We start from the raw sequence: 25,156 nt of genomic DNA on the forward strand, positions 1-25,156 counted from the left end.
AATCAGTTCATTGAATCCGGAGATATAAAAGCTCAAAGTTGGCTATCGGATAATTTTACCTTTTCCTAGAATCTTTATAACTCCGTGGACAATGGTCCGATCTTCTCCAAAATTGGACTACTGATACACAACTAGTTGATGAACTTACAGTAAAAATTTGAGAATATTTGATGCCCTTTTCAAAAAGTTACAGCGAGTTGAACATTTTATGAAAAGTGAAAATTTTACCTGTCCCAGTTATTTTGAGTATCCCCTGTACACTCTATATTAGATTGGTTTCATCTAGCGAAAATGCACATTCACGCTCTCACTGAGTGTTACTCATCATAAGCACCTCATGGAACCACTCTCATCGTTTTTGTCTTCCAGTTCTCTATTCTTCATGTGTACATTTTCATTTCTGTCGAAGACATGAACTATTTTAGCATAGAATTTACTAGAAATAAGGTATGATAAAGATCAATGGATTGTTTTTGAGTCGACCCCGGGCAGAGGTCGAAGTTATCTATCCCTCTGTAGCAGCTAGATCTGTCCGTTAGCGGTAGCGAGTTGTAAGAAACCAGTTTGTAAATCATACAGAAATAAAACGTCAAGTTTTCCAATGTGAGTCACGTAAGTACACTAAATCGCAGTCGTAGTGACGATTCAAACGCAAATCGTTCATAGATAAGTGAAATCACGAATGCATCAAAGGTTAAATGTTAATATTCTCGGTTGCACAATTTTACATGTGATACTCGTAAATCTTGAGAATAAGCGAAACGTGTATAGAAAAGCAAATAACTCACACCCTCGAGAGTTTTCCCACTCCCAAAAAGCCGCTCGTCGTTGTAGAACGTGTAATGCATAATAAAATAAGGAAAACCGAGGCGAGGTAAAATTGTTGCTCTGAAAACGGTGAAGTTGGAGAGGAAACGGAAATGTGTACAGAGACATACAACACACATACGGCACGTCAAAATGATTATGTACGTACAGGTTGATAAAACCCATAACACAGCTTGCACGAGTGTGTCAAAAAAAGACAGGGGGAGTTGTTGGATTTGGTCGTACGAATTATGGTCGAAAGAGTATTTCTGATGGAATGAGGGTTTAGTCAAAGTTGAGATTGTAGCGCGTTGCTTCTGGAAAATTAATTATCGACAGCATTGAATTCCATGAAAGATCACATGATTTGTCATCTTTATTTCATTAACGGGGCTCATCATTGTACAGGTATACCTTGATTTATTGGACTCTCGGTTATATAGACCCTCAATTTTATGTACATTTTAATGGTAATTTTTGCAATATCCAATCAGTTCAAAACTTGCATTTTGTACTATTATGACTTACAATGCAGGGGTTTCCTGCTTTTTGACACGCGGAGCACTTCACATCAATAAATTGTCTTGTGGAACACCCATAAAAGCACCAAAACATACTTCAGATGAGCGGAGTATATGGGGTAATTCTCTGGCGACATTTTTTTTACAGATCCCCTAGCAGATAACATTTTTGGCGGATACATGCAAACTGGCCATGCGCCATATATTTCCTCAAAGATTTCTAGCAAACTTCTTTCATGATTTCATGAATTCCTCACCAAGAATTGTAATATATTCCTGATACTTTTAGTAGATGCCTTCTACTATTTTTCGTGTTCTTCTTCTTCTTCTTATTTATGGCTCAACGTTCGCATTGGAACTTGGCCTGCCTTTCTTCAACATAGTGTTTAAGAGCACTTCCACAGTTATTAATTGAAGGGCTTTCTTTGCCTGGCATTGTATAATTTGTACATTGTATGGCAAGTCCAATGATATACTATGCCCAGGTAGTCCAGAAAATTTTCCCGACTGAAACAGGAATCGCACCTGCCGTCTCCGGATTGGCGATCCATGTAATTACCCAAGCAGCATGCTTTGTTACAACTAAATCACAGTAATTTCTACGTGAAAAATTCATAAAACGGTTTTAAAAGACTGCAACGTCGATTTCTACAGCTACACCGAAAAAGCGCAGGAGCTGGAGCCTGTGCCACATATGTCGTTCGTCGCATAAGAGCTTAGATGGTAACCAATGTGTAATATAGTTTGTTTACACTGCAATAGAAAAATAAACTCAAAGTTACATTGCTTGTTTCGTCATAACAATTATGGAAAATGATAAACATGGTAATGGCGATTTGAAATAAGTATCTTTCTAGTAAAATGGAAATGTGTTTCGTCGAGACACCGTCATAAAATTGACTGGCAATAGTATTTTTCTGGTGAAATTGTCAATTTTACTAGCGAAAAACACGTGCGCTTGCCAAATTCGACAATTTTAGCATAAACATTTGCACATCGCACTGATTCGTTGTACAATTTTTGAACGGGAAAGGGTACTAGCAAGGATGGGAACGCTCACTTGCAAAGGGTTACACTCACTTGCAGATTTCTCAGCTCAGACGCGTGCAATCAAAAAACAATGTATGGACGACTTTTGCCTGGTGATTTTGTCTAAAAGTTTGCCGAATGGAGTAGGGGTCGTACACGCATACCGAAGTCGTGAGAGAGCTGCAAAGGCAACTCTACACGAGGTGAATGTAAATTACACTCACCTCGTGGAGAGTCGCTTTCATAGCTATGTCGCGGTTTTGAGGTTCGTGTGCGACCCCTACTCTATTCGGCAAAGTTTTAGACAAAACCACAAAGCAAAAGTCGTCCATACATCGTTTCTTGATTGCACGCTTCTGAGCTGAGAAAATAGCAAGTGAGTGTAACTTTTTGCAAGTGAGTGTTCCCATCCCTGGGTACTAGGCTTGTAAGGCCAGTTTATTTATCTTTTCTGATAAGTTTTCTTTTCTATTCTGTTCGCTGAACCCCATAGTCGTAATTGAAAGATATATTAAGTGTTTACAGTTTTTTGTAACTACTACAACTCATCGCCATTGTGATTATTGGGTAGAACCTACATTGCCGGTTGGATGTATGAAGATATCAATATTTACATCAAACATTACTTCATACAGAATTCCCAAATATAAGCATGAAAGCAATTTTTTAATTCACGGAATCGTCATACTTGAGTTCTCCTCACGATCCCCCCCTTTGGGTCGATGCATCTCTATTTGTTTTTTTTTTGTGAAACTAGTTTATTCGATATACTCATTTTTTTTTTTTTATAAAATTCACCCAAAAATATAGGCAGTTCGGATGTTCCGTGAGCTTCTTTAAAATAATAAGTTCTAAACATCTTATTTGTTAAGTTTTAGCATACAAACATATCTAATTACTTAATACTTTTGACATACAGTGTTGATCTTAACCTACTAGTAACAGTTAGGTTGCACATTTGTGACTAAATAATCGTACGTTTTTTTGCGTCTTATATGTGTTTACAATGAAACAACTGATAGTTACACTGTCGTTAACGGCATTCGGTAACATGATACATGGTAACCAAACACTGACTTCGCTGCTGGTGGGTTGATCATTTGTTTTGGTTTTTGGTTTTGATGTAACAGGATAATGGCAAAAATGCAACTTTCTGAATTTGACAGTTCAGGACCATATTACACGAAAACTACCATGTAACATTAATGTAGCTTCTGCAAAATTAAGGTTGCATTGCGATGTCTGAGCAACCAAGATGTATACTGCAAATATAGAACAGTTACGAGTAGTCTGAAGTGAAACGGCTATGCAATCTTTAGGGGAGATTGAGGAGACTTGATCCCTGGGGAGACTTGTTCCCCCATATTTGCTCGGAATCAAAAACATTTTTCTTCTAGCATAATTTTTCCAAAACTACTCCTGGACAAACGACTGTGTTTTGGCTACAAGTGATTTCGATTGTACATTGCATTATTTTTTAACGGCTGATGGTTTGTTTTCAATCCTTCAGAAATCTTTTAGGCGATTCCGAAAAATCTCAATAGCTTTGTGAAAATTGAACCAAATCATGTCAAAATTTCACAGCACATAGTTGAAATAAAATACTTTCAAACTTATTTATCCAAATAAGGCTGTTGTTAACATATTTTAATTAATTCAGCTTAGTATACACAACAGTGACATGGGGATACTTGATCTCTCGAGGATTACACACACATTATACTTGTGAAAAATAAAATTCTATTCGGAAGCCTCTATTTACTTGGAATTCTAGTCTATTCAACGATAAAATGTGTCAGATAATTATAACTTTAGTACAAACCAAGAAAAGGGGGATCAAGTCTCCCCATTTTGAAAATACTGCATATCCTTAAAAATTTAAGAAAATCTTACAATTTCAAACATTCCATATTCATCGAAAATTCAAGAAAACTCGAAAAGAAAATGAATAGGAGACTCTGGAATTATTTTCCCTTTAAATAAACCATGTGCTCAAAGGAGGATCAAGTGTCACCCATTTTCGAAAAATACTTCATAAGACATGCCTCCATAAAAACACAGTTTTGAAAACTTTAACAATAATTTAAATGCCTTCAGTTGTGTATTATCTTGCAATAGATGTTTACCTGCCATTTTGTACGGAAATCGGATCTAGTTTTGTGTTTTTTTCTTAAAGTTTCAGGTAAATTAAGAAAAAGGGATCAAGTCTCCCCAGTCTCCCCTATCATTTTTCTAAAATATTCCGTAAGTTACAAGTGCTACTTGGGTAACCACTAGGCTAACTGGAGACCCGTATACCAGAGATGGACAATGATGAAGATTGCAGCTGAGCAGACACAAACCAAAACAAACATACTCGTGAACAACAGGGCCCGAGAATACTCGCACTTCTTTAATCGTGAGTAAACGAAGCTGGCAAGCACTCGCATGTGATTCAAGAAGCTTCGTGAGTTTTTTTGCATTTTGACGAAAAACGCATTTTAACGACTGGCAGTGCTACTTTTCAGGAACAATAATGAAGCATTAGTTTATGTTGTATAATCACTGGATTTGCTATTATAATCACAATAAAATGCACTTCCCGCACCTCCACTAGTTCTTCACGTGTTTCTGTTTTTGTTTTGCTTCCTACTCACGAAACAGGCGGGTGCGAATAAACTCACACACTGTTTACTCTCGGAATCGTGAGTAATCCTTGTGTTGGCTTTACACTCGCGAATTGCTTCATGATGAGAGTAATTCCATCACTGCCATACATATACACAGCTGATGGATGAAATTCCAAAATTTGTACCAAATTCCATTAAAAAAAGGTCCTTGTTATGCTTTGGCAGATTACTGACAAGATGTGTGATAAATTATTTCCAGTGCTGTCATAGTAAAATCAGAGCTGTCTAGGTTCCCCGATTTCAGCCCCAAGCAACACAACTTGTTTCGAAGCCAGTTAATAGCAACTGAATAAGATTCACTAAATACATTCTTGAAAGAATTTCTGGAAGAAACAGAAATATTTTAAGAAACCATATATGAATTTTCTTGAGAAATTCCAGGAGGAATACCTTGAAAAACACCTGGAAACCCATATTGGAATACCTAACAAAATGTGAGATATTTATCTCTAAAAGACTCTGTATAACAATCCCTGAAGGAATCTTTGGAGGATTTTCGAAGACTTTCTTAAGAATTCTTTGGAGGAATTTCTGGTAGAGAAATGTCTCAAAGAAATATCTAAAGAAATGTGGAGAAATTTTGGGAATTTTTTCAATAATATCTTGTAGAATTTCTGAACCACTCTTTGGAGAAAATTCTTCAGAAAGCTTCTGAGAAAATTTTAAAGAAATCCTGAATTTTTGAGAATGTTCATTGAAGATTGTCTAGATAATTGGTTTAAAATATTCTGGAGGAATCTCTATGAAAAAAAAATCTGAAAATATTCGTAGATGCAAGATTATTTGAAAGAATTCCTTGAGAATTTCTGACTGAATCACTTTAGGAATTCTTGGATGATTTTTTAAAGTGAATTTACAAGAATTTTCTACAGAATAACTTTTTCTTTTTTTAGGAACTCGTGAAAGATTTTTTGAAGAATTATCAAGTTTTTTCAAAGAATTCCTTGGAGAAATTTGTGAACAAATCTCTGAAGGAAAATTTGGAGATATTTTTTATAGAAATTATTAGTCTATAAATTCGACTGGGAGGTTTTCCGAAACAATGCCTTGAAAAATACGAAGAAACCCCTAGGAAAGATTCTATAAGACTCCTTGCAGAAAATTCTCGAATGAATCTCACATCTGAAATAATCTGTAACATGATGATTTGATTTTGTAAGTTTTTCTTCGAAGACCGTCGTAATGACGTTGAAAATTCTGGGTGCACTAACTTTTATTTAACACTGCTTAATTGCATCAAAAGGCGACAGAGCAGATAGTGGTACAAATCTACAGGGGATACTCAAAATAACTGGGATAGGTAAAATTTTCACTTTTCAAAAAATGTTCAACTCGCTGTAAATTTTCGAAAAGGGCATCAAATATGCTCAAATTTTTACTGTAAGTTCATCAACTAGTTGTGTATCAGTGATCAAAATTTGGAAAAGATCGAGCCATTCTACACGAAGTTATAAAAGTTCTAGAAAAAGGTATAATTATCCGATAGCCACCTTTGAGCTGTTATATCTCCGGATTCAATGAACCGAATGCAATGAAATTTTGATCATTTATGACTCAGATAATGAACTTTGAAAAACAGTTTACTTAATTTGAAATTATTAATAAGAAAAAAAGTTATGACGGTTTCATTTATTCTATGTTTGTTAGTAAATTTATCTATTTTTCATATGCATCCCATTACTTTTTCAATTTAATGCCGGTTATTTTGTTACTTCCTTTCAAAACATATTCATATTGAAGTCAATTAGAGGGAATTTAAATGAACTATAATTACTATCTCAAATTTTGAAACGATGATGCAGTTTTAGAAAAATTAATGGTATATTAGAAACATAATCCAATCGTAATAATTTTCTTTCGTGTAAAGAATTTTAAGTTGAGTCAAAAGTTTCTGATAGCTCATTATGTAAGTCATAAATGATCAAAATTTCATTGCATTCGGTTCATTGAATCCGGAGATATAACAGCTCAAAGTTGGCTATCGAATAATTATACCTTTTTCTAGAACCTTTATAACTTCGTGTAGTATGGCTCGAACTTTTCCAAATTTTGACCACTGATACACAACTCACGGTGTGCCAAAAACCGTTATTAACAAACAAAAATGTCCACCCAAATGGGACTCGGCATTCGAAAGATATACTATTCTAGTATCTCCTCTGAAAATTTGAAAATGTTTCATCGAGGGAAACTAAAGTTTTTGTTATTTGAAGATTTTGAGCCATTTCTATAGGATTTTCTTATATGAGTAAATTTGCGCGCACGGTGTGCCTGCAACCGCTATTAACAAATAAAAATGTACACCAAACTGACACCCGGCATTCGAAAGATATACTATTATAGAATCACTTCCGAAAATTTGAAAATGTTTCATCGAGGGAAACCAAAGCTTTTACTGTTTGAAGATTTTCCTCTTTTTCCATAGAATTATCTCATATAATGGAATATTGTCATACGATGCTCTTCATATTATAAATGACAACATACTTGACAACATTTCATTGAGAGGCATGTAAATCACCATGGTTTGAGAATTTAAATTTAATTCCATAGCTACCTGCTATTCGAATATAAACAAAAATGTGGCACGTTGTGAGCCTTGATTACATAAACTTTCAAAGAGTCTGGAACCCGTTTTTTTTTGTTTTTAAGCACGTGATATATTGGTATCTGGTCGGTAAATTTGAAAACTTTTCATGGTGAAACGAGAGTTAAAGTGAACTCACAGCCCAAGGTTGTGGTATTCCTAGGAGGCTTTGTAAATCGTTGGTATAATGTTTAAGATATTGAAGCTCTTAAAGTAAACCTGAATGTTAATCGTTTTCCTAGTCAGCTTTATACGTCATGTTACCAACGTGTTTTCCGTGAATTTATAAATATTTCATTTGAATTATCATCAGTAACAACGATTTTAAGCTTTGATTCCAATTTCATTAGGGATATGCATAATATCGCATTGTCTATAACACGTTAAAACACCTATTGAGTTTTATAACAGTATCGCAAAAAATGTGATGTATAATCAAAGTTCTAGATGAGGTACAAAAGATATATTCATTACGAGGAATGATAAATATGTGAAATTTGAAGAATATTCTATGAAGTTACTAACATTTTCAATATACTTTATTATAACTTATATTTGAGGGGGTTAGAAGCAAAGGGGTGTAAGTGACAAAAACCCACTTTCGAGTAAATGAGGTTTAAAGTTTTTAACCATTTTTTCATCCCATACAAAATGTATGGAATTTCAAAATCAACCCAATTTTCTTTGATTTATTGTATTTTTTCTAATCATCGTAGCAACAATCTTAAAAAAGTTTCTGAAAGCTTGAAATCTGAAGAATTTTATGATATGCTCAGCTTAAAATCTACAAAATGGTCACTTACACCCCTTTGATTCTGGGCCCCTCATTTTCAAACCACTGTGATTTGCGATTGTTTCTATGAAATGTTGTCAAATTTTCAGACTAGTTGTTCGAATGTTGTATCTTTGGAATGGTGTTTGTGAAACTATATCAGTTGTTTTTTTTTATTTGAAGAGCCAATGAAACACTCTATGACAATATTGCCATATACAGTCAGGTCTCCTATTAAACGCTGTCACCCCCCTTTACGCCCACCTCGTTTTCCAGGCTGTCTTCCAACCAATTTAGTTCATTTTTTGTATGTGATGAGTCTATAATAAGCACTAACTGTACTAAAATCAGCTGGATTGGATGCAAGACATCTGAGAACTTGCGGTGAGCGTCAAGTGGGAGGCAGCGTCTAAAAGGAGTCTCGACTGTATGAGCTAATTCTATGAAAAAGAGGAAAATCTTCATACAGTAAAAACTTTCGTTTCCCTCTTTCAGAGGTGATTCTATAATAGTATATCTTTCGAACGCCGGGTGTCAATACCCGAGCAGAGGAAAATATCAAAATAATAACAACGGAGTCACAAAACCTGTTTTTATATCTCGGTTTGTTATTATTAACTTATTAAGTCATCACCGTTCCATAACATGTTCTGTTGGGCAATCTTATTTTGTTATAATCGTGCTCTTGGTATATTTTCTTTAAATTACATTTCAATAACTTGTTTTGTTGTAGCACAAGTTCAGTTATTATTGTGTCATTGAGACTAGTACAAATATTTGATCATTAATATTACAACATAACTAGCTTTGCAATCAAAACTACACTATTCGAGATTTTCGTTGTTCACAGCATTCCGTGAGGAACTGTAAGAGAAAATATTATTTTGTCATCAGTTCATCTTCTTACTGACATTACGTTACAGAGCCAACTTATCAGCCTTTTGTTTTATAAGCACTTTGAAAAGTATACCTTTTTTTTTTGTCCCAGTTTCAGTTAGGTATGAATACGAAAATAGAGAGTGTAATAGAGTGTTAGCCATTTTATGAAACATTCTGGATCAACTGGTGGAATTCAACGACGAACAACACATTTTCGACAAAAATGTAAAAAAAATAAGTCATCAAGAACTCCATTGATTATTTTTAGACATTTTATTTTTATTGATTTCACTGCATCGAGCCCACTTAGATTAACTAGGATAAATGTGTCAATCAATGAGGTAATAATGTAAATTAATCTTATAAACAATAAATCACCTAATAAAGGGTTTCAAAACGACGGTAGTTTTTCATCGTAAGCTGTTTGGAAAATAAACGAGAACTATTGTTTCTCTTTGTTTTCGATAAGAAATCGCTTGCGACAAAAAAAGCGTCCCAATTATGAATGAAACATTTAACAATAGATCCTATTGTTGCGTATCCCATTGAATGCATATGGGACTTTGGAGGAGTTCCTATCCGCAACAGAAAAAAAAGCAAATTTTGTTTTCAGATTGTTATCAATAACGTATTCATATCAAAATTTGTTATTAAAATATTTTCAAAATTCGCTGTTATTAAGTTGTTATTGAAACTAACAAAACATGTTATTAAACAGGTCTTCCAGGAACATTTTTTTGTTATAATATTTGTTATTTTGCCGCTTATGACAGACAAGTTTATAACAGGATATGTTATGTAAATAACATGAAAATAACTCTTTCCGCTACTCAGTTATTTTTCCAAAATAACACATTTTATTATGCTGTTGCTATTCTCGTCTGCTCGGGTATGGTGTATATTATTATTTGTTAATATTGGTTTCAGGCACACCGTGCGCGAATATTTACTCATATAAGAAAATTCTATGAAAATGGCTCAAAATCTTCAAATCACAAAAACTTTAGTTTCCCTCGATGAAACATTTTCAAATTTTCAGAGAAGATACTAGAATAGTATATCTTTCGAATGCCGGGTGCCGTTTGGGTGGACATTTTTATTTGTTAATAACGGTTTTTGGCACACCGTGGCAACTAGTTGATGAACTTACAGTAAAAATTTGAAATTATTTGATGCCCTTTTCTTAAAGTTACAGCGAGCTGACCATTTTTTGAAAAGTAAAAATGTTACCTATCCCAGTTATTTTGAGTATGCCCTGTACACTGCTCGTACAGAAAGAGCGTTCAGCAAATACAGCACAATCAGAAACCACCCTCTATTCAGTGCTTGCCAAGAATCTCTAAATTTCCGAAGGAACCCCTTGGAGGTATTTAAGAAGGGATCCCTGGAGGAATTTATAAAGCACTTAGTAAAAAATATTTTTGAAGCAGTTCGTTAAGGAATGCCAGGGTAAATCATCGGAGACATTTTCAAAGGAATCCCTGATTGAATTTCTGAACTTTTTTAATTTTTGGGACATTTATGCAAACAACTGTTATTGCGTTGAAACCGCTATCTGAATCAATACATTAACGATTCATTTTATTCTTCCCGACGTTTTGACCTTTTTTAAGAGAAAAATTGTCTATCGTCCTTATCCTTGGTACAATTTACATTAGTGTTGGTCAACTTATTCGGTTCATTGCTTTTTGTACAATTTTAGGTCACAGTTAATTTTGAAACGATATTTTTAGTCACAGCTTAGCTTACACATGTAACTATTATGTAGATAACACAGCGCAACATTTTTTTGTCCCAAGAGCAAACTTATGTGTCTCTGACAGATTTTGGGCCGCTGAATCCAAATCCGGGCTCAGATTTGCTCCATCACGCCTCAATTTATAGGGCAAAATATGCGATTTTGGGCTTTTTTTTTCTGCAAGCCATTATGCATGGAAATATATTTTTTAAGCAATCAAAAGATAAATTTGCCAATTAACATATAAATTAATGACTCATGCGAAATATTTCATTTTACCATCTCAAACTTTATAAATTTACGCATTTTATGTCAGTATGTAAACTTGCATGCAACTTTTGGAGGGTGATTTGTATGGGAAATATCGAACCTAACATAAATCGCTTAAAATTATCAAATTGGACTTGGTAAAACGAAATATTTTGCATGAGTCGTTAATTTAGATGTTAATTGACCAATTTATGCTTTGATTGGTTAAAAAAATATTTCCTTGCTTAATGGCTTGCAGTCAAAAAAGCCCAAAATCGCATATATTGCCCTATAAATTGAGGTATATCTCAAAGTTGTGACGTACTGGAGCAAATCTGAGCTCGGATTCAGATTCAGCGGTCTAAAATCTGTCAGAGACATATAAGTTTGCTCTTGAGACAGACCAATAATTAATTTTTGTTACGCTGTGTAATTTTTCCTTTGAAAAATGCCAAAATCCATGGCCGAAACGTCAGATAGAATAAAATAAATCGTCAATACATTACGACTGACTGTGCAAATAACGATCGTAACAAGCTAGAGAGATAGTAGTTACTACTAAAATGTGTGCCAAAAAAAAACTTCGTGACTTTTATCGAAAACTCAGTTTTCGTGCAGTTTTTAGATGTTGTACCAAACCAAAATGTACCAAACATTTTGATGTACAATTGAAATAAAAATAAAATAACAGTTGGGGAGCGGACCTGGTGTGATGGTTAGAACATGTGACTATCACGCCGAGGACCTGGGATCGAATCCCACTCTCGACAAACTCACAAAATGTGAGCTCTTCCTTCGGAAAGGATGTGGGTTCCGAGATGAACTAGCCCAGGGCTAAAAATCTCGTTAATACAGATGAATAAAATAACAGTTTAACAGAATTAAACATGTTTTGGAAGATGATTCTTTTTAATTCTCGATTTCGTGAATTTCAGTTTTTGGTTTTTCTAATTTTTATTTTTGAACATCCTCACAGTTTTATATTTTTCCTGGAAGCCTATTTGGGGTACGGATTTTTTTTTAATCAAAACATTTTGAGATTTTATGATTATTGCTGAAATATTTTTATTTTAAATTTTTTTCATAGAAAATTTTATTTTCCGTGTAATTTTAAGGAAAATTATTTAAGAGTGTCTTCGATTCCCTTGAACTATAAAGCTAGGATAGAATGATTTGAGAAAAATTTAAAATATGTTAATTGTAGCGATTTAATACAAAATAAACAATGACTTCTAGAAGGTGACTAGAACATCAATTTTTCAATGATTTTTCAAAAATTTAAATACGCTTCAAAATACACCAAAAACCATTTTGAGATATACAAAACAGTCCTAAATATCCGCCAAAAATATAAAAATTTTGATTTTTCACGAAACAAAAATTACAAAAATGCTCAAACTATACCCCGTCTAAAGGTCGGATTGGGTATTATAGGGTTAAATTCCACAAAATCGATGTATACCTGTACACAGATTGATAGCAACGAGTAAATTTCTGTAAGTAACGCACATAATTGGAGCGTCGGATTTACCAGATGATTTATTTATTTTATAATGTATCATGTCAATTTCCGTTATATGTCAAGTAGTTCAACATGTTTCAGAGTAATTAAATGACATAAAGCACAAACTTATGTACATGATAAGAACAAAATGAAAAAAAATCTTCCGCTACATTATAATTATTTATGCTATTTGGAAATCTGATGAATGAAATGAATTGAGATGTTGACATTTTAAAATTCACCCTTCTTCCGACCAAATCCATACCCTTCGACCAAAATGAATTTCGATCAGCTTCGCCGTAAGCAACAAGTCCTAGAAGAGTACTGAGCAAAGTAAACCTTCTAAAAATAAATCCGTTTGTTATCGATAAGAATCATCGAACATTGATTTTGTACTAAAGAGGAAAAAAGAAAGTCACCTGGATTGTGAGGGGTTCGTAGACGTACTCACGGTACAAACGAAGATTTCGAGAGCTCCGCGTAGCAAAGCTAAAGAGTAGGTAGGTACCTTCCTTCGGAAGAAAATAACATGGAAGAACCGGATATAATCCGATTGGAGGGGGCGCCGACGACGGACGGATGGAGGTGGAACACCTACAGTGCGACCCGACCCGACCGTAAGAAACCCGGGAAAAATAACAAGCCGGAAAATTATTTATTCATTGACGGTTCTGTCATCATCATCGTTTCGCTTGCAATTGCCATTGTTGCCTTATTTCGCTGGGTCCTTTCCAGGTCGTCGTGTACGCGTAGGTACGTGGGAGAGTAACCCGGCACACCCGAGTTGTGGCTAATTGAAATTCACGCACAGTAATAAATTTCGTTTCTGGCTTGTTAACCAGCAGCATCCGGTTAGTAGCAGCACGGTAGCAGCCAGCAGCAGCCATATGTAGGTACATGAATGCGATAATTCAGTGGAACGGAAGAATCATAGCGGAAAAGGTAGTTGAATGCGAAATTCGATGTTATTTGTTGGGCGACGTACCACACATGTAGGGATGCTTCTTGGAAGAAGCTGGACAGAGTTTTAACAATTCAGGTGGAATCAGTAGGATTTTTTTTACTTGATAGCGTTCTGAAAAGACTTGTAGATGTTTCGTTACCAATCATATTAATAACAATAATTTGAAGTCATCCGGAAAATGAAATTCGGAGAAGGAAAGTTACAAAATTGTCGTCACAGAACTTGATTCAACTATTATTCAGAAAATGATAAAACATTCACTTTTCCTTTATCGATCACGTTACACTTGGACAGCCCACCAAATTCAAATATCTATACATCGTTTTGTAGTGTCCGGATCAAACTGGAATCCGGATCGGATTTTACGAACACCAATTTTGCAGGGTTCTTCTCCGGCGTTCTGGTCACATGATTAACAATGCCGTATCCATCTGGCTTTAGTCACCTTCTGGATGCTGAGTTCGTAGTAGAATTATGGGCTTGTGGTTCATCGTTCGCCGCCATATACCATTCTCATGCACAACGCCGAGGTACGTCCTTACACACCACATGTTTTCAATTAATTTTGCTGGATTTCACATTTGGTGCATTTGTTACGGAAGTGTGCATCTTTTTTGGCCGAAATTTCTTCTCCTTAATAAGGCACGACTTTCACTGATGATACGCCTCCATATTTCACGACACTCATTGTTATCAGCCATCAGTAAGAATCCAAGGTAGAAGGACTGCTCCGCTACTTCGAAGGTATTCTAGTCTATCACAACGTTATTCCCTAGACGAATCCTGTCGTGTTCGTTCCACCTATTAGCATGTTCATTATCCATGCTACATTGCATTTTAGACTGGTACACGGCTCTGCTCTGCTATTGTTCCAAATGTTCTGGTGATAATATCCCTGTCATCCGCAAAGCACACAAATTGACCGGATTTCGTGAGAATCGTACCCCGGCTGTTGAGCTCAGTTCATCGCATTACACCTTCCAGAGTGATACTAAATATAGAATAGGCATTAGATCCCGTTACCTTGTCGCATCAAGAAACGAATCAACTGGATAGTTCACCTGAATCCCTTTAGAAATTGTGCTAAACGATCATCGATGCTTCGATCAGTTTTCCAGACAAGCCTTGTTCGACTATGATTTTCCATAGCTCTGTGGGGTCGAGACTGTCGTATACCGCCCTGAAGTAGACGAACAGGTAATGCGTTGAGACCTGGTATGGTATTCACGACATTTTTCAAGGATTTGCCGTGCGGTGAAGATCTGGTCCGTTGTCGACCGACCGTCGATGGAGCCAGCTCGATAACTTCCCACGAACTCATTCGTTTTAGGTCACTGACAGGCGACGGAAGAAATGGTGATCGTTCTGAATCTCTCACATTTCAAATGGTCGCCTATCCTGTGAATGGGGCAGATTATCCTTCCTTCCTTCCACTCCTCCGGTAGCTGTTTGGTTTCCAAGATCCTGGCTATCAAGCGGTGCTGACAGGCCAACTTGTCTGGGCCCATCTTGATGAATTCAACTGTTATACGGTCTTTACCAGCTGCTTTGTTGGGTTTGAACTGGTGAATGGCATCCTTAACTTTCCTCAACGTGGGAGGTGGCTCATATCCGTCCTCTGCTGCGTTGGCATAGTCGTGGTCTCTCGTGCCTACGTCCTCCACGAGGACCTGAGGTACTCGTCGAAGCGCTGCTTCCATCTTTAGATCACCGCACGCCCGTCCATCAAGAGACCTCTGTCCTTTTCCCTGCATTTTTCGGCCCGCGGCACAAAGCCGTTGCGGGATGCGTTGAGTTTCTCGTATTCATGGGAACGGCATGAACAGAGGCGCATCTGCTGTTTCCGCTTCTGTTTGTAACGTTCCACGTTCTGCCGGGTTCCTTGCTGCAGCAATACCGCCCGTGCTGCGTTCTTCTCCTCCAAAATCACTGTGACTCTGAACTCCTCGTTGAACCATTCGTTTCGTCGACTCCTTTCCACGTATCCGGTGCTCTCGTTCTGCGTCGTTGATGGCTGCTTTCACTGTACTCCAGCAGTTCTCTAGAGGGGCCACATCGAGCTCGCCCTCGTCTGGCAACGCTGCCTCGAGATTCTGTGCGTATGCTGAGCCGACATCTGCTTGTTTTAGTCGCTCAAGGTTTTACCGTGGTGGTCGCCTGCACCGTACATTATCGATTACGGAAAGTTTTGGGCACAGTTTGACCATCATCAGATAGTGGTCAGAGTCGATGGTAGCACCACGATAGGTCCTGACGTCGATAATGTCGGAAAAGTGCCGTCCGTCAATCAGAACATGGTCGGTTTGCGATTCCGCCTGCTGTGGTGATCTCCAAGTGTAACGATGTAACGATAAAGGAGGCTGTATTGGAAAAAGGTGCTACGTATGACCAATGACCAAGTTTTTGGATGCGGCGAAATCAATGAGTAGTAGGCCGTTTTCGTTTGTCAGCAGGTGGACGCTGAACTTTCCAATCGTCGGTCTGAATTCCTCCTCTTGGCCTACCTAAGCGTTTAGGTCTCCTATGATGATCTTGACGTCGTGGCCTAGGCAGCGGTCGTACTCGCGTTTGAGCTGTGCGTAAAAGGAGTCTTTGTCCTTTGTCAGCAGAACTTCCGGAGTGAGCGCTGTGCACGTTTATATGCTGAAGTTGAAGAATCGGCCCTTGATCCTCAACCTGCACACTCTTTCGTCGAACGGCCATCAACCGATCACGCACCTGTGCATGTCACCCCCAAGCAACCAAAAGTTCGGATAAAATAGCATGTTTGGGCTTAATCAGCTATTCGAAGGAAGATGAATAGCATTCTATTCAGCTCACTTTTTAAGTAGTTAACCGAACTTGAGTTCACAAAAAGTACACTTGTGTTGCTGAAAGGAACGCTATTCAGCTTAAAAATAAACTTCGAAAAAATGAAAAAATGTGTTTAGTCCTCAAAAGTAATTTATTATTAAGAAACATTAGTTCATGTGGAATCCAAATTGATCAATACCTTGAAATAATTTTTGATGTTTTCTACTTACTGAGATTTGAACTCGGGTTCTCCTCGTTGAAAGTCGGTGCTTAACCACTACTCCATGTATGTGTTGTTAGGCACTGTGGGATTTTACTCAATGTGCTGATATCATATAGTAGAGCTCATTCAGGTTCGCGTGTGAACTTTCCCTGGACTTGGAATACTTTTTGAAGTCGAAAGTTCAAAAGAAGTTCACGTGGAACTTCTTGTGAACTTACACAGTTTGACATTTTCAATTTGTTGTGGTTCGCAGTGCAAAGCAATAAATTAGGGCCAGTGCATCAACTTTAAGAAAAGATTATAAGTTTTCAGCGTGGTATCCAGTGACTACGATTGCGGCGATTACCGGCGCGCTGCAGCGACAAGTGAGACGGGTGTGAAAGCATCCAGCAAAGCTGGAAAATTTTTGTGCGCAGCCGAAAAACCCCCGGCGGAATCCTGGGGGGAACAGTTGTTCGCTGCGGGGGCAGCCTTTGAGCCACACAATACGGATCCTTTGCATTGATTACAAGTAAGTACGTTGAAATATTATAGTGGAACAAAGTGTACTTGTGAAATCAACACAAGCTGTGCTGCTGGGCTCGATTTCCGAGTGATTTAATTGAATGAGAACTTCTCCCCGGCCCCGCTGTCGCCGAAGTTCAAGTGAAGTTCACTTTTGGTACGGTTAATATTTATCCGAACTTTGAGTAGTAAGTTCAAAACAAGTTCGAAACAAGTTCGTAACGGATGATTTCAAGTTGTTGGAATATGTCCAAATGAACTATATTTGAGTTTTAAAGGCACGCACAAGTTCAACATGAGTTCGGTTAATATTTGATTGAACTCTGTTTTAAAGTTCAACATAAGTTCTTTTCGAACCTATTTTCGACTTTAATGTCGTTTTTAAGAGAAGTCAAAAGCTTGTACATGTACTTCCAAGTTCATAAACAATACAAGAGTAACTTTTTGGAGAATTAAGTTCAACGAAACCGGAATTGAACCAAACTTGAACTTCTGAGTTCGTTCTTCAAGTGGAATTCGAACTTTTGGTTGCTTGGGCCATCACGATAAAAGCTGTTCCCAGCTCACGTTTATAAATCCTGTCCAACACACCTCCTGCAGCGCTACGATGCCGAACCCACGGTCATTCAGTAGATCGGCGAGTTTACGGGTGCTCCCAATGAAATTGAGAGATCGGCTGTTCCACTTACCGAGTTTCCAATCGCAATTCCTTTTTGTTCACTGAAATCGTTGCCGTTGGTCACGGTTCGTATTATTCTGTTGCTGAATTTCCGTTACAATGTAGGGCTTGACACCAACCCCCTACTTTCCGGAGAACCATAGTACACAGTTGAGCTAAGAGTCCTTCCCTGGCAATCGGATGTTGATCAGCCTCCCCTAACATGAGGATCAGACGCTGTTGTGAATCGCTCCTCCTGAAGAACAGACGCTCAAGTTTGCAGAAGCACCCCCCTTTCCTGTCAGCCTACGACCAAAGTTCCCCCACCGGGGTTGGTTACCTGATCTTCCCTAAGGTTGCTCGCAGTTCGGCCGGTGCTACGCGGAGCTAATGATAGGAGTTACTGGCGAAGGTTCCTACGTTACAGAGAGCCCAGTGGCACTTTAACGAATCTCACGAGTCGCTCCCAAGAGCCGCCGAAATGTGCTCCTGCTGGTGGGTTGAAGATCCATTTTGTGTCAGCGTTTGTGAAAGTCGCTACCCGGTTTTGATCGATTGTATTTAGCTGTTCACTGCATTCCTGGCTGACAATTTGCGCCGTTATCTGAGTGGACTTCGATGGGTGATCCTTAGAGCACCACAAACTAACGGGCCGCCATTGTACACGATTCCACTTAAGAGAGAATCCCAAGAAACAGAACAAGCTGAATAACAGTATCTTAAGCTAAAGTTTGCTTAAGAGTGGTTTGTTCCACACTTGTACAGCAAAAATGATTGTTGGGATGAACAACTTCCAGGTGTACGGATGACTATTTATCATAGGTGCGTGAACAGGGTCACACAATGTTTAACGCAACTAAGTCCAAGCCCAGATCCAAAACATTTGGATTGTTTAGGGCCTATATACCTACAACTGGAAAGGCTTGGGTATTCAGCAAGACCATGGTGAGGGTATCGCTTTCGATACCCAGTTGTTGCATCCGGTCACAGTATAGAAACTACTAGATCATTGTACACGATACCAATTCCAATAATTTTACCCAACGGTGATTCATCAGTGTATACGTTAGAGTTGGCGATTTCTCCTATTTCTGCCGTCGAATTTAAAGTGGCGCCTATAAAACTTGTTGAATTGATGGGCCTTAACGGTTATTGGGAACGTTAGAGCTGAAGTGGTTGCAGGTGGTTTTACGGTATTTCCAGAATGGCGGGTTGTAGTGTTCCAATAGTCTTCCCTTCAATGGGATCTGTCTTTGCGCAGAGTGTCATAAGCATAGAATAACGAAAGCTGGATGTTCAGAAAATCCGTTTAAAACTGCAACACAAAGTAGGTTAAAGATTCAACCGTTCCAAATACAGATATAACTAACACTTCAAACAGATTGGATTCAGAATCAAAGTCACGAGGTCATAATCGCCTGATACTTATCCCACAATGTTTGGTGAACCAGTCAGTATGTAATTGTAGATCGGAGATTAAACAACAAACATAAGTAAAAAGATACAAGCCCAACAAGTGAGACCACCTACCAAATATTTGAGACGTCAACGAAAACTTAGCAGAGTCAAATGGCTATTGCAATAAGAATTACTAAATTACGGATGAACATAATTATTCAGAGAATTATTTTAAAATGAACAAGCGAAACACAAATTACTAAAGAGTGAATGATCGTACTACATTTTACGAACCTTTTAAAATGCATATCAAAGCTCAAATTTAATTAACAGAATCATCGCCACGCGTATGAATAATAAAGCAACTTGAAGTAATTACGAATAGCACCGGTATCGACATCACCGGCTCCAAGTTTCCAACACCATCACCAAAAGGCAACCATCAATATTTGCTAAGCCGCCCTCGGTCATCCATCGGTGATGTTGGCTGTCCTCTCGCCGGTCGCCGCCAGTCGAACGGAAGTTACATCATAAAACAAGCATTAACATGAATTTTTAATTAGCTCAACTTATAATCCCACCATCATCCCATTCACCTACACAACAACAGAATGCATCTCAGCCATATTATCCGTCGGACAAACGAACGAGACATTCGCTCTGCTCTGGCAACGGTCAGCAGTTATTCGTTGGGCACATGTTGAATGTATCTCTAATGAACAAGGTTAATCCAGATTTGCCGGATAAAAAGCACTGCCAACACTCCGTCCGTATACAGAGCAGCGAATCAATCCACTGAGGGCATGGTTGAAGCTGCTCAATTATTAACGACCGACAGTGATACGTGTATACGGGTTGCCACCCCTCAGGATCATCACACGTCTGCTTTCCTAATGTCAATCAACTTGAACGCATTCAATCTTGCTTTCTTCTCTCAAAGCACCTGTACCTGTACCTAGAAGATTGCTTTAAATGGTAAACATCTATTTACGCTTAGCCATTGTTGTCTACCCAAGTGCCTAATCTAATATGCTGCTGGATGCTCTGCTTCACTATGTTATGCTTTCCAAACATGATGCATCACTGTATCTGGTACTCTGTCTATCCGTTGTACTATCGAACACTCTATGTGATAACTAAACTTCAGCAAGCGTAATACACAAAATTAATAATTCAGAATCAATTAGTGTAAGAATAAACTCCTGTCCTGAAGACATCCAAATCATAAAATTATAAATCTAATAAATCTCTCTATTCTAGTAGTTAGGCATTTTTGGAGCTCAATGTTAAATGTTACAACACGACAAATGCTAAAGCCAGTTGACCAAAACAACCATTTCCATTCTATTTATCCTTCTGTAGAAAAATGTCTATGTAAGTAAACTTTCCGAACTCTGCCCGGGAACAATCGGCTCTGTAAACTACAATCAACATTGCTTAGAAATATGGCACAAATATGAATTTGCGTACACTCCTTACACATCATACATCATTTCAGCATTGAATGGTACGATTTTTATTGAAGATAGGGTGTGAGACCATTTGAGAAGGGGATCCTATTTTGAGCTTATTTTCAGTCATGTCTCAGTCAATTTTATAACGTTTGGATTTATTTTTCGCGCAAGGTAGGATAAAGTATCTAAATTCAAACTAGGTGTTGAAAAACTGATTGAGCATGTCCCAGAAAATGCCCAAAATATGGCTCCGTACCGAATTGGTTTCACACCCTGTGCATGCATAAAACATTTCGTACTGCCGTTCAGATGCAAGGATTCCATAAAAAAAACCTGTGTAAACAATCGTCATATAGTATTTAAAAACCTATAGTTATCATTAAACAAAACTGTAAAAATCTTTACGGTTTTTATTTTTTTTATGTTGTGCGTCTTTCTGTTATTATATTTTATTTTACTTTATTTTATTTATTTTATTTTAGAATTGTTTACTGGAAAGTCATTGCATATACTGTCAATGTTCAAGCAAAATGGAGACATGAGAAATTGATCTATGACATATTCTACTGCCATAATAACTCGAGAATCCCTTCCTTTGATGCCTACAATTACTAAAGGAGTTTTACAAAAAAAATATTAGTTGAGTGGTTTCTATGATTCATGTAAAAGTTCTTCCCGCTTTGAAATCACAACATGAGATTCACTCAGGTTTGTTCGGTCATTCGTTTCACATTTTCGTGGGAGGATTCCTCGGAATATTCACCCAGACAGTCTCGAAATCATTGTTCTACGAGTATCTTCTACCAAAGATTGCTCCGAAAACCTTTATAGAACTTCTTCCTGGAAAAATCTTTCAAGGATGTAAGCACTATTATGCGATTTGGATTTGATGCAAACACCAAACTTACTGATTTACAAGTTGCCATCATTGCAACATGCCCTGCTCTATGTATTCTGTCGAGCGACCGTTAATGAAGCCAATACATATGATAGCTCCATAAAAATGTATGTGCTTTTGGTGGAGGTGAAGTAGAAAGCCAACCTGAATCCAACGCCCACCTCAACCTACGCTCTTTCCGCTTAAGCGTGAAGAGAGCCTATAGCTCATTGGAAGTAGCTTGTGACGTCATGCGACTTTCAATATAACATTGAAAGGCACGTCGCGTCATCGAAAGCATCCTCAATATTCAGGAAATCACCCAGGCAAAAACTACGTTTAGGCGAGTGCTTTTTTTGGAAACGTGTACAACTTTGAGTAAAAAAGTCACTGCGGACATCCCAAATTGGAAGGCATGTGAGTTCACATGAATAGGCATGTTAGCCAGACGACCATCAAAGTGTGATAATCGACATTGCGTTTCAAGCATTTCAGAAAAAAACATGGCAACCAGATAAATCTGGAACTCATTCCTTCTTCACACAACGCACGCACCCTTTCGGGATAAAACTATGGAGTAATTTCATGCCATGCAAATATCCAATAAAAAAACTACAAGAGTTCAAAACTTGTTTGGAATACTCAAATTACTCTGGAGAAAAATAGAAGAAAACCCCATATTCTCCTGGAGATTTGAAGTAAGCTGAGCTGTTTAGTGCAATCTAAATCGATTCTATAGCAACAATACTCGGGGTAGAAGCTAGAGATTCATAGCTATACAAAATACAGGTTCATCCAAAGATATTTTGAACTTGAACGGGTCAGAGTTCCCTTCAGGAATACCTCTTGCGGTCCGCACAGACCGCAGAGGACAAGCTTCTTTCAAAGCAATAGTTATGGTATACCACAATGGAGGGCGTTGTAGTAACAAAACCACAATGAAACTCTCTTGAACTGCTACTCCAAGCGAATTATCCATAAAATGTGGTCGCAACCAATTAGTACAAGTTCCCTAGTTTGTTGAGCAGGGACGCCTGAATACGCAAAGTTTGCGAATGAACACCCAAAAGTGCAAAGATTCTCAAATTAAGACTCCTCATCTGACACATGCCAATCAGTCAACTCATGACAAATTCTGTTCATGCAGAGTTGGGTAAGGTGCAATTCTGTGTTAAGTTAGAAAAGATGCTGAATACAAAAGCTTGCTTGAAGGCATCCTTAAGGAAAGGTTGAAACATACAGTTAACGTTATTCTAAAATATAGCATGTTCGAGGTACGACACTTCATTTATAATGAAAGAAGCAAAATTGGGTTCTCGAGGTAAGGGATGGACAAAAGTCAATGAGGAGGGGAGAGGTTAGTCTGAGATTGCAAAATTTTGGTCTACGTGGTTTATAAACAGCCCCTAACCTACACAGATCGAAAAAAGAGTGTAAAATTCTGTGACATATGATGCACATGATTGGAGCGTGGGATATCACAGAAGTTTATTTATTTATTTATTCGTCGTCAATCATATGTAGACCATTTGTTACAACTATGTTTTCTTAACCTAACATTATTTTTTTAGTAACGAATTACATTCAATTGTCTCTTAAGCTTAGCTTTCGACATACCGAAGTCAATGGACTCACATTGTTCATTATATAACCTCATCATTTGATTTATAGGTCCAAACATGGCATAATTAGTTCGATAGTGATTAGTAGAAAAAATGCTGCGATTTCGTAATTGACGAGTAGGTGCATAAAAATTCAATTTTGATCAAATTTCCTGTGAATCAACTCGGTTGGATACGACGTCATTTATAAATGAAATCATGGCGAATTTTCGACGTTCTTTTAATGTTTGGATATCCAACAGCTTGCACCGTGCTTCATAAGGTGGCAGAGGCTGCCCACATCTCCAACCTAGTTTGCGAAGAGCGAATAATAAAAACTGTTTTTGAACAGATTCTATTCGGCTGACGTGATTATCTGAAAATGGCGACCATACTATACAACAATATTCTAGTATTGAACGAACATAGGAAATATATAATGTTTTTATTGTGTATGGGTCGTGGAAATTGTAACTAAAACGTTTTATGAACCCAAGCATCTTATTGGCCTTGTTAATGATTGTATTATAATGATCTATAAATGTCACTTTAGAATCTACTAGTACACCAAGGTCTCTTATTCTTTCACATTTTTGTACTGGTTGACCTCCCAACAAAACTGTTGTGTTTGGCGTGTTTAACTTCCTGCTAATGGAAATGGAGTTACATTTTTTTACATTAAGTTTCAATAGGCTTTTCTGACACCATGTGTAAAATACATTTATTTCATTTTGGAATAACCTAAAATCTTCATTGTTTCTTATTTCGAAGTACAGTTTCATGTCGTCAGCATATATGAGAATATTAGTCTTACTAAGTATAAAAGAAACATCATTGACATACAAGATACATGACATATCTTGTAAAAGTCATAAAATATCATGTAAACTTCCATTATATGTCATGTAAATCAGCATGACTCTGAGTGTTTACATGACATATAACACAAATTTACATGATATGTCATGTAAACCATCAAAACAATAAGTTTACATGACTAAAATGAAGTTAACACGACGTGTAAATATCATTATTTTTATCTGTGTATACAAAAGTTACCCTACAAAAATGAACTTTTTGAAGAAGAGCCACTTGGGCTACACACGCTTTTTACGCTGAAAATTGATCTGAGGTTTCCTAGCCGTATAGCCACTACCCAAACTAGACAGGATTACACTCTTCACAATCACAGCACAAAGAGGAAACATCAACGACAAACCAAATCGGTGTCAGTTAAAAACGCCATAGGCGAAACGCATTAAACGAAACCATATAGGTGGTAATGTAAGCTAATTCACATCATTTGAATAATCCCGCCCTTATTTTGCCTCAAATTTGAGACTTAAGAAGGGCAACTGATTATCTCGAAGAAAGGCAAGGTCCACTGCACCATTGCCCCGGTTAGCGCAGTTAGGGCGTAATACTGTGGAGGACGCCCTAATTCTCCACAGGCTCCGTTTGTGGTTAGGTTTTTATTAGACCCTCCCTTACATTCCTTGGCACGGTAAGCATAAAGCCACGTAACACCATGAATTAGGTAGGGGTCACCTGTTTAGTGGACTCTTACCACTGTATCAGGCTATCCGCAGTGTTATTCTTAGCCAATTGAGACAACCGCTACCGACACTACACATCTATCTAGGTTGATCGAAAAAAAAAGTTAACATTGATGGTCAACTTCCAAGTCAACTTCCAAACGAGCTCGAACAGCCTGCACCACCTTGTCGTAGTTCCCGGTGAGATTTCAACGAACAAGACAAATTGCCCGAAACACTTACACATTTTTTTACACCAGTCATTCTTGATATGATCAGTCTAGTGAACTTTCTGGAGAAACTGTTCTCGTCCATGATTTTTCATAGCTCTGTGTGGTCGATACTGTTGAACCCCGCCTTCAAGTCGATGAACAGGTGGTGCGTTGGGACCTGG

At 37.6% G+C, this 25,156-nt stretch overlaps 1 protein-coding gene across 10 annotated transcripts in view; it reads left to right on the top strand.

The window, feature by feature from the left end:
- Nucleotides 1–25,156, top strand: part of LOC115263194 (SCY1-like protein 2) — a 447,209-nt gene that overhangs the window by 362,860 nt on the left and 59,193 nt on the right. The gene's annotated exons all lie outside the window — the stretch shown is intronic.

Source organism: Aedes albopictus, chromosome 2, assembly GCF_035046485.1.
Source record: "Aedes albopictus strain Foshan chromosome 2, AalbF5, whole genome shotgun sequence".
In the NCBI taxonomy this organism is placed as follows: Eukaryota; Metazoa; Arthropoda; class Insecta; order Diptera; family Culicidae; genus Aedes; species Aedes albopictus.